Source organism: Leopardus geoffroyi, chromosome A2 (genome assembly GCF_018350155.1).
Source record: "Leopardus geoffroyi isolate Oge1 chromosome A2, O.geoffroyi_Oge1_pat1.0, whole genome shotgun sequence".
Classification (NCBI taxonomy): domain Eukaryota; kingdom Metazoa; phylum Chordata; class Mammalia; order Carnivora; family Felidae; genus Leopardus; species Leopardus geoffroyi.
This window is the reverse complement of record NC_059331.1, coordinates 17,404,067-17,422,038: the sequence shown is the minus strand read 5'-3', so window position 1 is coordinate 17,422,038 and position 17,972 is coordinate 17,404,067. Positions and strand designations below refer to the sequence as shown.

Sequence of the window (17,972 nt, the reverse complement as noted above, 5' to 3'; positions counted from 1 at the left end):
GAGCTGTCAGCACAGAGCCCGACGCGGGGCTCGAACTCACGGACAGTGAGATCATGACCTGAGCCGAAGTCGGATGCTTAACCGACCGAGCCACGCAGGCGCCCCGAGGATTTCTTATTTTTTATATAAATTGGACCCAAGGTAGGTTCATTATTTGGACCAGAATATGAAGTTTGCTTTTTAATTGCCACAATAATGACTTTTTTCCTGGCATTAAACAATTCTGAAAGTCTTTCTCTTTGTTCCTCTGTGGTCAGACACCAAAGAAAGGGGAAAATTCTGTAGAATCAGTGATTTTTTAAAATGGTCAGTATGTGAGCTGTTTTTTCCCTGTGATTTTTTTTTTTTTTTTTCCTTTTCCTTGCTCAAACAAAAATAGCTCTGGTTTCCTGGGTTATCACAGCTTGTAACAAAAAGCTTTTTGATAAAGTTGGCTGTTGGGTCAGTAGAATGAGATCATTCCTTCCTAAGTAGTTTGCAATGTCTCAAGTATTTGTTGAAACAAAAGCTGGCTGGGTAGGCTAACCACACAATAAGCCTGACTGTGGTTATGTTCAGGGCAGGAGTGTGGATTTTCTTTGTGATAAAATACTACTGATGTGTAGAAGGTGAAAGGTACTTGGCACAGTACCTGCTCACTCTGGCTGGCCACGTGTAGAAAGAGATTACAGTGGTAAAGAGGCTCAGGATACACTTATGATTGGAACCTGAGTTCAGGCCTTTTCTTAAGATGTGAGAAAATACTTGAAAACACAACGGCTCTTTTATGTTTGGTTTAGTGCGTCTCTAATTAAAAATGTTAACCAGGGGGCACCTGGGTGTCTCAGTTGGTTAAGCGTCCAGCTCTTGATTTCAGTTCAGTCATGATCTCATGGCTCATGGGTTTGGGCTCTGCATCAGACTCTGCGCTGTGCTGACAGTGCAGAGCCTGCTTGGGATTCTCTGTCTCTCTCTGCCTCTCTGCTTCTCCCCTACTCATGCATTCTCTCTCTCTCAAAATAATTAGATAAACTTAAAAAAATATTAAAGACATTTTGAAACTAGACCGAAGTGGATGCCACGGAATTGCACACTTTATTTATTTATTTTTAAGTTTGTTTATTTTGAGAGAGAGAGAGCAAGCGAGCATGAACAGGGGAGGAGTAGTGAGAGAGAGAATCCCAAGCAGGTTCCGTGCTGTTAGCATAGAGTCTGATGTGGGGCTTGAATTCACGAACTGTGAGATTATGACTTGAGCTAAAATCAACAGTCGGACACTTAACCAACTGAGCCACCCAGGCTTCCCTAGAATGGCACACTTTAAAGTGGTTACTTGTGTGTTATGTAAATTTTACCTCAATAAAAAAAGAGAGAGACAAATTATTTAATTTTAAAAAAATGTTTATTTACTTTTGAGAGAAAGAGGGAAGAAGAGACAGAGGCGTGAGCAGGGGAGGGGCAGAGAGAGGGAGACAGAATCCGAAGCAGGCTCCAGGCTCCGAGCTGTCAGCACAGAGCCCAATGTGGGGCTTGAACTCACAGACCATGAGGTCATGACCTGAGCTGGTCGGTCGCCCAACTGACTGAGCCACCCAGGCACCCCAAGAAAGACAGTTATTAACGACAACTGGGAGGAAAGCTAATACAGTTGACCCTGGAACAACACAGGTTTGAATTGTGCTGGTCCAGTTATATGTGATTTTTATTTGATAAATAATAGTACAGTACTGTAAATGTATTTTCTGTTACTTACAATTTTTTTTTCTGTCTTTTTTTAATGTTTACTTATTTATTTTTGAGAGAGTGTGACTGAGGGAGGAGCAGAGAGAGGGAGACAGAATCTGAAGCAGGCTCCATGCTCTTAGCATAGTGCAGTCCCATGTGGGGCTCCAACTCATGAACCATGAGATCATGCCCTGAGCTGAAGTCGGATGCTTAACTGACTGAGCCACCCAGGCGCCCCTACAATTTTTCTTAACGTTTTCTTTTTCTCTAGCTTACTTTATTGTAAGAATTGTATTGTAAAAATATAATGTAATATAATGTATATATCATACAAAATATGTGTTAATTGACTGTTTATGGTGTCAGTAAGGCTTCTGGGCAATAGTAGGCTATTAAATTTTGGGGGAGTCGAAAGTTATATATGGAATGTTGTCTGTGTGGGGATCAGCACTGCCAACTATAGTACTAACTTTTAAAATACCATGTAAAATGCCATTACACTAGTGGTCTGTAGCTATACTATATAGGATTTTAAACCATCGAGATTACCATTTTAGGAAATATGACTATGCATTCTTTTTTTTTTCTTGAGTATGCATTCTTGCTCTTTAAAGCAGACATGTCAACACAGCTTTTCATGTCATTGACTACAACTCTTTTTTTTTTTTTTTACATGTTTATTTATTTTTGAAGGAAGGAGAGACAGAGCGTGAGTAGGGGAAGGGCAGAGAGAGAGAGGGAGACACAGAATCTGAAGCAGGTTTCAGGCTTTGAGCTGTCAGCACAGAGCCCAATGCGGGGCTTGAACTCATAAACTGCGAGATCATGATCTGAGCTGAAGTTGGTCGCTTAACCGACTAAGCCACCCAGGCACCCCTTGACTACAACTCTTGAAAGAAGAGTTAGTGATTATTGCTTTCTAGGAAAGTAAAATGTTTTAGATGTGTGAATTGAGTTCTGATTGTGCTCATCGTATGGGTTTTTTGTTTTTGTTTTTAATTTTCTTTCCTTCTCCCATCTTTCCTGTCCAGTGACTTTGTGATTTAGTTAAACCCAGCCACTAAAACAGAGCCAAAATCCTACAACCATTAGGGACTGTTTAGAATTGATGATGACTTAAATAGCTCTAGTGCAGGAGTTTCTTACTTAAACTCCTACAACATCCTGGCAGTTAAAGTGAATGAGTTGAAGCTGGCTTAGAATAAGACTATGCTGCATACACTGAGTGGGTATCTACAGAAGACATTTCTTTCTCAGCTCCAGTATATTATTGCTGAGTGGGAAGCAAGTTGGTTGTCTGATTGTATCATTTTTTGAATGTATATTTATTTTTGAGAGAGAGAGAGAGAACACCGGGAGAGAGCATGAGCAGAGAAGGGGCAGAGAGAGAGGGACAGAAGATCCAAAGCAGGCTCTGTGCTGACAGTAGTGAGCCCAATGCGGGGCTCCCACTCACGAACCATGAGATCATGACCTGAGCCGAAGTCGGACACTCAACCGACTGAGCCCCACAGGCGCCCCACGATTGTATGATTTTTTGAAAGAAGCTATGAATTGGTACTTCATGCAAAAATTCCTGGTTTTTGAGACGTTGGCATAGTTTTCCCAAAGCAGTCAGCAAGCCAATACGTGGAGGGCCTTGTTTGACCTAGCATTGCTACTTTATGAACTCTGAATGAGTGCCTCTCTTGCAGGTTCAGCGAGTATTCACCCTGTAGAGCGAACTTTCGGCTGGGTGGGAGATGGAAGACTTTGGTTCTGATTTTAGCTTTGCCACTTACTAGCCGGATGTCTTCCCAAAGGGGGAAACCTCCTTGTTTATTTTTAATTAATTAATTAACTTCAGAGGGAGGGAGAGAGAGTGCGGAGCCTGGAGTGGGGCTCGAGCTCACCTGATATGGGACTCAAACTCCTGAAGTGAGATCATTACCTGAGCCGAAGTCAGATGCTTAACCAACTGGACCCCTCAGACCCCCCAGAAGAAACTGCTTTGGATCGCATTTTACTAGTTATGAAGTCTGAGAGTAAACTGGATAGTTTAGGTTTCCCTCTTATAAGTGAATAGTAAATTGTAATGTGATGAAAGCTGTATTGAAACATTAGAGCTAATAGTGGAGTATTTTCATAGTTATGCAGGGCATATCATTTTTATAGTTTGATTTCTTTCCTTGTTTTTATTTTTTATTAAAAATATTTTTTTAATGTTTATTTTTGAGAGAAAGAGAGAGAGAGAGAAGAATGTGAGTTGGGGAGGGGCAGAGGGAGAGGGACACAGAATCCGAAGCAGGCTGCAGGCTCCAAACTGTCAGCACAGAGCTCGATGCAGGACTCAAACTCACGAACTGTGAGATCATGACCTGAGCTGAAGTTGGACACTTAACTGATGGAGCCACCCAGTCGCCCCTGTTTCCTTATTTTTAGTTTAAGCTAATCAGTCGATGGCCATTGTGTATGAGAGTAATGATGTGTCTAGTTTCATTGCTTAAAATCAACTGCATAAGATTGCGGGATGACTTATACCGTGTACTCTAACAACAAAACTGAAATTTGAAAAACTACAGTTAGGAATTTAGAGAGAAGATGGTTATCTCTTCCTTTGACTTCAGACTGTTTTTTATCCAGAAGGTGGTTTTGTTTGGAAGATTACGATTCTTCTAGTAAAATATTAAAGGCAAAGGAAATAAATTTTTATGCTTGTTTTAATTTTTTAAAAATTCCAATTAGTTAATATACAGTGTGATATTAGTTTCAAGTGTACTGTATAGTAATTCAGCACTTCCATATATCACCTTCATTTTTCATACACTCTTGGGAATACAAGTTAATGATAATTCATTTGACATACTTAGGTCTGGTGCAGTGATTTTGTAAAAAGTATGTTGATTTGGTTCTTAGCACTGTCTTTGGAAGAGTGTGTTGTTATAAGGGATTTAGTAAAAAACAGACCTCTATCATGAGGTCTAGTCTAAATTTCTGTTTTGTATGGATGGGAAAAGTTTTTAGAGAAAATTGTGTTTGAATGGGATGTAATACGAGCATTCATGATTTAGTCTTTCATGGGAATGGCTATTTACATGTAATGTAAATACTCTGTGAGCCCAAGGCACTTAATCCTAAATCTTTAAGCAGAAGTCTAAACTGACAGAATGATAGGTAGGATTTATGTTTACACAGCAACTGCAGCAGTTTTGGCCAAAATATTTGAGTTAGTATTCTGATCTAATATTTTAATTAACTGAATTTGTGTAGTGTCTTTGTAAATAGCACATAGCTGCAAGTAGTCAGGAAAAGAGAATATGTAAAAAGTTTCTCTCTTCAGGGGCGCCTGAGTGTCCCAGTCGGTTAAGTGTCTGACTCTTGATTTTGGCTCAGGTCGTGATCTCACAGTTCATGGGATTGAGCCATGTGTCAGGCTCTGCACTGACAGTGCGTAGCCTGTTTGAGATTCTCTCTTTCCTCTCTCTCCCCTCCCCTGCTCACACTTGCTCTCTCTCTTTCATAATAAATAAATAAAATTTAAAAAGTTTTTCTCTTCAGATGTATAGATTTTGCTCTTTAGCTCTAATGACAACAGTTCAGGAACCCCTAAATCAGCATACTCGTTTTTCTTCTAAAAAAAAAAATGTGTATATACATGCCAAAAAAATTTAGTACTTTTTTGAATGCGGCAAGTGGCACTTAGGATTAGATCAAGCTATATGAAAATGCGGTTTTTATAGGTAAAGAACAGTAAAATATCAACAATTTTATTTGGTTCTGCCTAATAAATATTTAGTACATTTTGTTGACCTGACCAGAGGCCAATCATAGGACGGAAGGCTTACAAAAGGACTTCCTGGAGAATTCTTGTCTTTTTATAAATAAAGTGAGCTCATTTGTCAAAGGCTTTATATCTAGTTTATGGCTGAGGTAAATAGAGGCCAGATGATCTCCCAATGAGGAATTTAAATCTGACTTGAGTTATTGTTAAAAGCTTGGGTTGTTTTTTTTTCCTTCTCTTGTATTAATAAAGGCCTAATCAGAAGCTTTATATTTGACCACAGGCCTAATGCCCAATACTCTTCATAGAAATACTCACAAAACCAGTTTCACATGATATACTTAGATAGACCGTTTAATACTTTTCAGATATTCCTTACAAAATGAGGGTGGTAGAGTAACAAATTATAGCAAATTTTATGTAATTTATTGCTCTGTTGTTGGATGTAAAGTTTTTAATAATTCCAGCCAAATTTATTGATATAAGTCAGAATGTGAGAGTTAGTGTCAGTCTTAATATTTAGGATGGATGCCTCTGAGATTTTCATAAGCATTTTTGTAGAAATTTAAGGTTCCTCATCTTTATGTGAGAAACTATCTTGCTGCCTTTTTGTGGCCTTCTAACAAATATTCAGATAATAATTTAAATTCTAAATTTAGCATGGAAATCTTTTACTAGGTAAAAGTTCCCTATGGAAAGTCAGGAGACATGGTATTCTATTCTAGCAACTAGTGTAATTTTTAGAAAGTCACTTTGTTCATCATTTTCTTTATTTGTAAAATGTGGAGGTTAGATAGTAAGATCCTTGTGTTAGGGTAATTAATGCTATCTGCTTTAACATATCTAGCATTTCAGTGGCTTAACACAGTAAAAGTTTATTTCTTGCCTCCTGTGATGTTTGAAGAATTCCATCTCCTTCTATCTGGTGTCTTGGAGTCTTCCAGTGGATCCTTTGTATTCATTTGCAAAGAGCAAATGAGCAAAGAGCACAACAAGGAGCATCTCATTAATGTTTTGTGTTAAAGCATATTACTTTAGCTGTGAGTCCATTGACTGGAACCCAGTCTTATGGTCTCAACTTGTAACTGTAAGGGTGGTGGGAAATGTGAGTACCCAGGAAGAAGAAACAGGATCTAAGAGCGCTGAGCGCATCTCTGCCACACTCCTAGTTAGGTTGTACTTTCTTTAATTTTGTGTTTACCACCAAAATTTTTCTCCTATTGTATGTTACCTTTTGTACCTTTGATTACTCAGAATTTACTTCCCAATTTCTTGGAAGAAATATAGTTTGGAAGCCTTTGCAATTTTGTTTAAGAACTCTTCGGTGCTTGCTGTATTTAGGAGAGGTTTTTTCCCCCTCAGGATGGTTATATCTTGTTATTTTCTTTTGTAATTTCAACTGTGGTTTTAAGCTTCTCTTACCTCATTATGCCTTATTTTTGAAGGATTAAAAATGCATCTATGGCAAAAATCTTCCAGTGCTGTACAAGAAATACAGTAGAATATTGAATATAGCCAACATCAGAGCCACCAAGTCATTGTCCACCCATGTCCAGTCTATCAACCCACTGGTAGAAGGGAGAACAGACAAACCTTATACTGTCTTTTAAAGGTCAGCACACGCAGACTTGCAGACCAATAGAGAAGCACATTCCAGTGAGGAGGCAAAGTTCTTTTTGCCTTCTGCCCACTTCAGGTTAAATTTGGAGAGTCAGCAAAAGCCTTTCAGTTGATTTTGACTGCTGTTTTACAGTAATCTCTGTTCACTCTCTCTCCCTTTTTCTTTCTGTGATACGTAATATACACTCTTTTGTACCTAAGTATAAAACATATCATTCCTCATGGATCCATTCTGTGTTAGTAGATCCTAGCTGTTCCTAGGAATTTTTAAGAAAATAACCACTGTAAATGTTAAATAAAAAATATTTTCCAGTTGTTTTTGCTAGTATGTAGAAATACAGTTGGGTTTTAATTTGCTTGGAGTTGAACAACCTTGCTAAATTCATTTACAAAATATAATAGTTTATTTCCTGTCTATATAGTTGTTTCCTACAAATAATGACAATGTTATTATTATTTTTTCTTCATAATCCTTATGCTCTTAATTTTTTCTTTTCTTGTCTCATTGTACAATATTGATTAGCAGCAGCAATATTAGACGTTCTTATTTCTACCCCATTTCAAGAGAATGATGTTTGTGGCAGGTTTTGTTTTGTTTTTTGTTTGTTTTGTAAATACCTTTTGTCAGATACAGGATCCTCCCATCCTAATTTATTGAGTCTTTTTTTCCAGAGGCTTGATTCTATTGAGAGATGAGCTTTTAGTTTCTTTACTTAATCCGTTGATATACTGAATACGTTGATAGATATCTTCTAAGATTTTATTAGCCAACTGAGTTCAAGATATATCTTTTATACATTACTTGCTTTGATTTGCTAATATTTATTTTAGGATTTTTTTCATTTAAGTCGGGTCGGCAAATTATGGCTCACAGGTCAAATTCGGCCTACTGCCTGTTTTTGTATAATTTATGAGCTAAGAATGTTTGACACACTCATTCACATGTGTATTGTCTATGGAAACTTTCACTCTATAATGGCAGTGTTGAGACCAGGAAGTTTTTACTTTGCACAGTAATTTGGGACTGCAAAAAATGGCCGAGCAGGCTGAAACTGCAAAGCAAAGTTAATAATCAAAGGCGAAAATTATGATTGTGATCTTCAAAAAAATTTTAAAAGCTCTCTTGTCTTATATAAAACTTAGGGAAATGAAAAAATTGGAAAATTAATGTTTAGTACACTGTAATTCAAAACATTAAAAATGTTGAGAATTTAAATGTTTTTTTCTTTGTAAAAAACTTACCAAGAATAGTTTGAACAGTGTCGGGGCTTCTTCTTATCATAATTTATGATATGGACCCAGATATCTATCTCTTCTGTGCCCCATCCTACTCCTTTCTAGGTTTAGATCAGCTTCCAGCATTTGTCTTTTGTGCTTTCATTGCCACAGAGTATCTTCAAGAGTTCTTCTAATGTGAGATTTCTTGCCAGCGGCACTTCCTCTAAGGCCTTTTTATTTTTTTCAAGAAGCCATTATCCTCATTTATGGAGATGAGCTTACCTTCACTGAGTTCCTCTGGCAGCACGTCTTTTGAATGGTGGTAGTGTCAGCATTCCCACAGAGAGCTATTTTTTCTAGAACTACATTTACGTTTGATGTAAATTTCACTTCCAGCGTTACTACTTTTTGATTCTTTGCTGCACATTTATTTTTGTTGACCAGTTCTCTCTTTTGGTTACTCATTTTCATAAAATGCCACACGAATTTATCACTGGGAGATGAGGAGGTAGCACCACTGTTTATGCATGAACTGAATAACAGATGCTCAGCGACCAGTCACCAACAGACTTTGAAGAAGTGATGTGATAGGTCACTGATTTCCACGCACACTTGTTATTTACGTACCAATTTGTATACTGAGGAGCTAGCAGCAAATTTTGTGCTTTATGCAATTATTCACAGTTAATATACCATGGGAGCTGAAACTTGAACCATGCTGTTGGGGGACTGGTGTTGCTTAACTAAACCATGGTCACTGAAATTTGTGTGTATTAGAACTATGCAAAGCCAGGACTGCCTGTATTTGTGATAGAGTACAGGTGCCACAAATTTTAAACAGTTTACTCTCTGGCTCTGTGCAGAAAATGTTTGCTGACCCGATCTAAGTTCGTAAGTTTATTTTTGTTTATAATTTCCCATTATTGTCTTGTCTGGGTTTGGTAGTAGATGTGTATTATCAATAATCATATAATCAATAGCAAATACATAAAACACACACACTATTCCAGGAACTATTTTATATATTAACAGATACAGAAAGTAGATAATACTGTTAAACACCCAGTTTACATTTGGGGAAACTGAAGCAAAAGGGTGAAGAAACTTGCTCAAGGCCACAAAGATACTAAGTGGTAGAACCCAACTTTGAACCTCTGGCAGTCAGGTTGGAATATGGGCCTCTAATCGCTACAGATTACTTCTGTTAGCCTCATAAAATGATTTGGTGAGAATTCTTCTTCTTCTTTTGAAGGTTTATTTATTTTTAATTTTTTTTAACGTTTATTTATTTTTGAGACAGAGAGAGACAGAGCATGAACGGGGAGGGGCAGAGAGAGAGGGAGACACAGAATCTGAAGCAGGCTCCAGGCTCTGAGCTGTCAGCACAGAGCCTGACGCAGGGCTTCAACTCAAGGACCGAACTCAAGGACCGCGAGATCATGACCTGAGCTGAAGTCGGACACTTAACCAACTGAGCCACCCAGGTGCCCCAAAGGCTTATTTGTTTTTGAGAGAGTGCAACAGGGAGGGGCAGAGAAAGGGGGACAGAAGATACGAAGCGGGGTTCTTCGCTGACAGCAGAGAGCCTGATGCCGAACTCAAACTCACAAACGTGAGATCATGACCTGAGTCGAAGTTGTATGTTCAAATGACTGAGCCACCCAGGCGCCCTGAGAATTCTTCTATTTTCTAAAGTTTGTGTTCGAGTTATCTTCACCTTGAATACTCAGTAGAACTCCTATAAAATCTTTGGGGTGTGTGTGTGTGTGTGTGTGTGTGTGTGTGTGTGTGTGTGTTTGGGAGACTTAAAAATACTGTTTCAATTTAACTGATTTGGGACTATTTAGATTTTTAATTTATTATTGTATTTTGATTCAGTTATTGTATGCTCTTTCAGGAATTGTTTTTTTTTTTTTTTTAAGTTTATTTTTTTTTAGTAATCTCTACACCCAACGTGGGGCTTTGAAGTCACGACCCCAACATCAAGAGTCCCATGTTCTTCCAACTGAACGAGCCAGGTGCCCTAGAATGGTCTTTTTCATCTGATTTTCATATTTGTTGGCATAGTTGTTTAAAATCTCTTTTTTCCTCTGCTGCATTTGTAGCGTTACAATTTGTCCTTCCTAAAATTGTTCACTTATGCCTTCTCTGCTGTTTGGGTCAGTCTTACCAAAGGTTTGTTAACTTTGTTACTCCTCAGAGAGAACTTTTGCTTTATTGATCTTCTCTTTTCTTTCTTTGTGCCTTATTCTCATTTAGGATTTTATTTCCTTCTTTTGGTTTTCTTCAAATTTATTTTTACCTAACTCTTAAGATGGATTTTAACTAATTTATTTATATCCTTCTTTTCTATTACAAGCACTTAAGGCTGGAGACTTCCTCAGATTCTCTTTTTAAGTATATTCCACAAACTTTGGAATGTAATATTTTTGTTATTATTCATTTCTGAGTATTTTTTCATGTCTATTATGATTTTAACTCATGGATTATTTTTTTTAAATTTTTTTTCAACGTTTTTATTTATTTATTTATTTATTTATTTATTTATTTATTTATTTATTTTTTGGGACAGAGAGAGACAGAGCATGAACGGGGGAAGGGCAGAGAGAGAGGGAGACACAGAATCAGAAACAGGCTCCAGGCTCTGAGCCATCAGCCCAGAGCCCGACGCGGGGCTCGAACTCACGAGATCGTGACCTGGCTGAAGTCGGACGCTTAACCGACTGTGCCACCCAGGCGCCCCTAACTCATGGATTATTTGTAGTGAGTTTTAAAATTTTCAAATTTTTGAAAAATTCAGGTTTTTATTTCTAACTTATTTATGATGTTTCTTAAATGTATATTTTACAATAATGATTTTTTATTTATTTTTTTCAACGTTTATTTATTTTTGGGACAGAGAGAGACAGAGCATGAACGGGGGAGGGGCAGAGAGAGAGGGAGACACAGAATCGGAAACAGGCTCCAGGCTCCGAGCCATCAGCCCAGAGCCTGACGTGGGGCTCGAACTCACGGACCGCGAGATCGTGACCTGGCTGAAGTCGGACGCTTAACCGACTGCGCCACCCAGGTGCCCCAATAATGATTTTTTAAAAGCTTTTTATTTAACATACAGTGTAATATTAGTTTCAGGTGTACTATATAGAGATTCAACACTTCCATGCAACACCTGATGCTCATCATAAGTGCACTCCTTGATCCCCATCACCTGTTTTCACCCATCCCCCCTTTGGTAACCATCAGTTTGTTCTCTTACAATAATGATTTTTAAGATTTGAGATTCATTTTATGTCTTAGTATACATTTATTTTCTTTCTCTCTTTTTTTTTTTTTTTTGAAAGAGAATACATGTGAGTGTGTGTGCGGGAGACGGGTGGAGAGAGAGGGAGAGAATCTTAAGCTCAATGTGGATTGGGATCAGTCTCATGACCCTGAGATCATGACCTGAGCAGAAATCAAGAGTTGGATGCTTAACTGACCAAGTCACCCAGGAGCCCCTAGTACACATTTATTTTTTTTATTTAAAAATTTTTTTTTCAACGTTTTTATTTATTTTTGGGACAGAGAGAGACAGAGCATGAATGGGGGAGGGGCAGAGAGAGAGGGAGACACAGAATCAGAAACAGGCTCCAGGCTCCGAGCCATCAGCCCAGAGCCTGACGCGGGGCTTGAACTCACGGACCGCGAGATCGTGACCTGGCTGAAGTCAGACGCTTAACCGACTGCGCCACCCAGGCGCCCCCACATTTATTAAAAAAAATGAACTGTTCCATGTGTGCTAGAAAAGTGTCTTCCCAGTGTACTCTCTAGTCCATTAGCTGAAACTTGTAGGTTGAGTTGTTCAGAGCTTGTATATACTTACTGATTTTTGTCTACATGATGTGTCAGTTACTGAAAGAAAGAGGTGTATTACAGTATCCCCCTGTGAAGGAGGACTCCTCTCTTTCTCCTCATTAAGGTTATTTTTATTTTTTGTTTTATTTTTATTAAAGTATAGTTGATGCACAGTGTCACATTAGTTTTGGCCGTACAACTTAGTTTCATGTCATACTGTGCTCACAAGTATAGTTACCCTCTGTCACCATACAGTGCTATTACAACATCATTGACTGTATTCCCTATGCTTTGTCTTTTATTCCTGTGACTTGTTCATTTCCTATCTGGAAGCCTGTATCACCCACTCCCATTCACCCATTTTACCTACCTCCATCCCACTTCCCTCTGGCAATCAACAGTTTGTTCTCTGTATTTATAGGTCTCTTTTCTGCTTTTTGTTTTGTTTTTTAGATTCCACATATAAGTGAAATCATATGGTATTTGTCTTTGTCTGACTTATTTCACTTAGCATAATACCCTCTAGGTACATCCATGTTGTTGCAAATGGCAAGAGCTCATCCTTTTTTATGGCTGAGTAATATTAAAGTGTTTGTGTGTGTGTGTGTGTGTGTGTGTGTGTGTGTGTGTGTATCACATCTTCTTTATCCATTTGTCTGTTGATGGACACTTGCGTTGCTTCCCTGTCTTGGCTGTTGCAAATAATGCTACAGTAAACATAGGGTTGCATATACCTTTTTGAATTGGTATTTTTGTTTTCTTTGGGTGAAGTTTTATGTCTTTTATTTTTAAAAATTTTTAAAATATTTTTGACACACACACACACACACACACACACACACACACACACACACACGGTGTTAATGGGGGAGGGGCAGAGAGAGAGGGAGACACAGAATCCAAAGCAGGCTCCAGGCTCTAAGCTGTCAATGCAAAGCCCAATGTAGGGCTCAAACCCACGAACCATGAGATCATCACCTGAGCTGAAGTTGGGCACTCAACTGACTGAGCCACCCAGGCGCACCTGTTTTTTAAATAGCTATGTTGGTAGGTACATACAAGCTTAATATTTAATATTGGTAAATCTTAGTGAATTAAACTTGTCATTTAATTTCTACTAATGGCCTTTTGCTTAGAGTCTGTCTCTCACACACGTACGGCCCAATCCCCAGCTGTTGTGAGCGTTAGCAAGGGCTATACCATATAGGAGCCACCTCCCCCAGAGATGCCTAGGAAGTTATGTCCCTCCTCTTCACATGGTTCTTAGCCAGTGACTGCCTGATGAAGGTTACAAAAACGTGGCTCCCTTACCTCATGGTGGGACTGACTGGTGCAATTGTGTTTCATAGCTTCCCAGTCAGGAGGCATAGGCTAGACTTCAGCTGAAACCAGAATTTTGCTTCCTTTCTCTCCCTTACAGGTTTCTCCTGAAGGCACTCCCTCAATATTAACTTGTATAAGAATCCCTGTCAGACTTTACTTCTAATAAACATAATCTAAAGCACCTACCTTCCCAACAACGGAGAATGATCTCTTTCTAGTGTTAAGTTTTACAAATTCTGTCTTTAATGTAGTACGTGGATTGTTGATTAGTAGCTCTCAATTGTGGGTGCCCTTCAGAATCATCGCTTAAAAACTGAAATTGCCCAGCTCTGTTTCTGAATGATTCTGATTCAGTGGCATTTTACTTTTAACTCTGATCTTTACTTCCATTTCAGGGAAAATGCTAAAAGTTGATAATAGTTTGAAAGATTCCTTTGACTTTTCACCTTGTTCAGTTTTCACTTAAAATTGTTTTTACTTCTAGACTTTTTTTTTTAGTACTCCCCCCCCCCATTTGAAAGCATTTATAAGGCACTTTTATGTTAAAGGCAAGGCACTTACTACCACTAAGGTCTTTCTACAAAATGCCTGCTGAGTATTCCTATAGTTTATGCCTTCTTCTTTCCTGCTCAGAAGAGCTGGGCCAATGCACCCCAATTCTGATTCTGTGCCGAGGACCGACAATGGAAGAGCCAGGAGACTCCCTCCAGCTGGGCAGATGTCAGCCCTGGCAAGAGAAGGCTGTGTCATGATACGGAATAGAGCACATTCAGCAGAATGAATATACATTTGAGATCCTACCAGGTGTCACTTTATTGTATTAGATGCCCAGGATAAAAGGTGAAAAAGATGTTGTCCTTACTATCTAGGAACTCAGAGTCCACCGTGCGTTTTATTTTTTTAAGTTCTGTTAAACCCGTGTATTTTCCCTTTTTAAAAAATGAGCCCTCTGCCCAAGGTGGAACTTGAAATCACAACCCTGTGGTTGAGAGTTGTGTGCGCTTCTGACTGAGCCAGCAGGGAACCCTTAGGAACTCAGCCCAGTGGGACTCTGGAGGAGACACACATTGTGTGTTTATAATAAATAATTATGGAATTATCAGCACAAATCCCCATCTCCTCTTAGTTCAGCCTTTGATTTTACTTCACTTTCACTGACATCTTAGATAATAAAATTTGGCATATTGTGGCTCTGAACTTAGGAGAGAAACTTCACTTGGCTTGATGGAGAGGTTTTTCTTAAATAGTTCTCAAAAGCTAAGAGCTGATCAAATGTGAATACTTTTTGCTTTCACCCAATTTCCCCAAAACTAAGTAATCTTGAAATTACATGGTATATTTACTACTGCTACACAGAGATGTGTGAGCTGATACTATGGAGATTCAACTTTTTAAAAATTAGAAAATTTTTAATATTTATACAATGATGTTAACATGATGGCAGTAGCTTATCTCTTCAGCAAAATGCTATTTGTTTCTGACATATTGCATCATGTTGTTGTGCTTTTCTAAAAGCAGAGGGCTATTTTTATTGCCCTGCCTAATAATGATAAGATGACCAGCATAGAGAGCTGGCTCGTATAGTTACTCCTTGTTGGCTTTCTTTCCATGATTGCAGACATGATTGCTCTGGCATAAGCTATGCTTGGAAAGTGGAAGAAATTAGGTGAATATTCTTAATTAATGATAAGCCTTCAACCTTGAGTGTATTTATTCTTTTTTTCAGTTCTGAAGAGTTTTTGTAGTTTTGACACCTGATTTTTTTTTTTTTTTTAATTTGAGAGAGAGAGAGAGAGAGAGAGAGAGAGAGAGAGAGAGAGAGAGAGAGGGTGGGCAGGGAGGGATAGGGAGTGGGGAGAGAGAATCCCAAGCATGCTCTGCACTGACAGCAGAGAGCCCAGTGCGGGGCTTGAACTCATGAACTGTGAGATCATGACCGGGGTGAAGTCAGAGGCTTAATTGACTGAGCCACCCAGGAGCCCCAACACCTGAGTAATTTCAAATTAGACATGCTTTTTATTAACTTCAATCATACCGTTTTAGGGGCACCTGGGTGGCTCATTCAGTTAAGCGGCTGACTTTTAGTTTTGGCTCAGGTCATGATCTCACAGTTCGTGAGTTCAAGCCCAGCGTCAGACTCTGTGCTCACTGTGCGGAGCCTGCTGCAGATCCTCTGTCTCCTTTCTGGCCCTCTCCCGCTAGTGCTCTTTCTCTCTCTCTCAAAAATTAATAAAAATATTTAAAAATTTTTAAAATATTAACTTAGGTCAATCATACCATTGTAGAATTCTGTTTAGCTAGCCCCTTTGTTTTGTTGTTTTTTGTTGTTTTGGCCCATCTTCTATGTAAAGTAATCTGCTAGGGGAGGGTATATACATTGCTTAGACATGGTCCTTCCTCTTTGGGATCTAGCAATTATAGGAGCCACTAGTATATAAATCAGTACAAATCAGACTGTACTGTTACAATAGAAGTACAGATGATGTGTTAGTTCTCAATGGCACTGGGAGAACAGATTTGAAAAAGAAACAGGAAAGGTGATAGTTGATGTGGACCTTGATTTCAAGACTTTGAAGTATGAAGAGCAAGATGAGCAAGGGTATTGGTGATAATGTCAATGATATGCCTATAAAAATGGCAGCTGGTCCCGTGGGACTAAAATATAGGGAGACCCTACATGGAAAACTGCTGTCGGTTGTGGTAGGTCATAGGGCTGGGCCCTGTAGGATTACGTGACCTTGATGTTACACTAAGGAGTATGGGGGCTTTTTTTTTCTTAATAGGGATTGGGGTCCTTTTAAGTCAGCTGAGATTTTTTTTTTTCCTGATGTTTAGGACTCTTCCTAATTTTGCTTTCATACTTTAAGAAGAAAAGGTACAGCAAAAAAAAAAAAAAAAAAAAAAAAAAAAAAAAGATTTTGAAGGATAGTGATGTCATTGTGTCAGATAAAAGCAGAACCCATAAAATTCCAATATTTTGTCCATTATGTCATACGCTTCTTGTGCTTCTGGTGTTTGCTGACTCTCGCCTTAGTCTGATCCTCAGTCCAGCTTCATTTACAAGTGACTTGTTTTCTCTGGTTCTTTTTTTGTCAGTTGTTAAAATGAGGGAATTGGATCCTGGATTATTTGACCTGGTGTTTTTATAAAAGCCTTTAGAGGTCTTAAATGTTTAGAAATAATTTTTGGATAGGTGTAGGCAAACTCTGAATAGTTTTTGGTCTTAGACTGAGGAGGAATAAGTGGGATGGAGAGTAACGTTTTAAAAAATACTATTTTTTTTTCCACATTTGGAAGGATCAGGTAATTGAGAATCATCCTAAGATTCACTTTTTTTGTTTTTAATTGAGATAAAACTGAAGAGTCACTCTGAAGGATGGTTATAGCAGAAATGTAAGTGCTGTGTCATTGTCGTCTCTTGTTTTGGCGCACATAACCAGACTTCAGCACACATCATGCTGTCTGTATCACATGGCTCACAGTGGGAGGTATCTAGTGTAGATTATTCTTCTTGGGGAAATAGGTTTAAACTCACTTGGACATAAATGTGGCAGACAGGTGCCTGTTGAGAGGTTCAAAATGCATTTGGTCAGGACTGAGCACAAGCTGCCTGGATAGTTCCCGTAAGTAAGCAAGCTGGGCTTTCAGCCTTGTGCTGCAAGGTTTTATGTATTTGAATATGTGTGTGCATATGTATGCAGTGTTTTTATATTTAGAGGTTAGGGCTCCCTAAAAAAGCAGTGGGAAAAGGAGCTCTTTGATTTTTGGGACTGCATGGAAGTAAAATCCATGTGCTCTTTCATATAGGAATGTCACTGGGCAATAGCTTCTGCTATTCTAGTAATCAAGGGCTTTCTCCTGTCGCTAATCCTATGATGAACAGGACAAATGGTGGTTCTGAACAGAACCCTGCGGAGGCTGCAAATACCATCAGTTCATAATAGTACAGCTGTTGTCCTTGAAGTGTTTAGGGAGGTACCTGGGGGTAGAAACTTAATATATTCAACAGGGGGGTTGGAGTTTATTGCTAGGATAGTCAAGTTGTGGCTGAGTTGTGTGTTGCCATTTGCCAGTCTGGATCTGGGGAGGAGCAGGAGAAATTCAGGTTAGCTTTGGGGATCCCATGTGTCTATGAGCTGTGTAAGATGGTAGCTGATTCCCATACAGGTCGTTGGTTTTACTCTGAATGAAATACCATTTTGATTGAAAGTATAAATCAAACTACTTTTCTAGTTAATTACAAGCAGAACACAGACATCAGACAAATAAGGTTCAGCTTGATATGTAATAGGCCTCTGAAAACTTCATTAAAACCAATCTGAGAAGTAAAGTCCCGATGTAGTAACTGAAAGCTTGCTAGACAAACTCAAAAAATCTCATGTTGAATATGAAATCTTTATGGTACATGCTATACCACTAGCCATGTCAGGTTATAAATGGTCTCTGGAACTGGCTGGGACACTGGGTTTCTTCCAAATCTGAGGAACAAGCATTGCATTTTGGTCACAGCACT

General features: G+C 38.7%; 1 protein-coding gene across 35 annotated transcripts in view; it reads left to right on the top strand.

Moving 5' to 3' along the window:
* Positions 1–17,972, top strand: part of MAP4 (microtubule associated protein 4) — a 198,103-nt gene that overhangs the window by 42,525 nt on the left and 137,606 nt on the right. The window contains exon 1 of one of the 35 annotated variants that reach the window (XM_045492746.1): positions 16,973–17,082. The exons of the other annotated variants lie outside the window; for them this stretch is intronic. The gene's annotated coding sequence lies outside the window, so the exon portion shown is untranslated. Of the gene's footprint in view, positions 1–16,972; positions 17,083–17,972 lie in introns of those variants that run through there. 35 annotated transcript variants of the gene reach the window in all.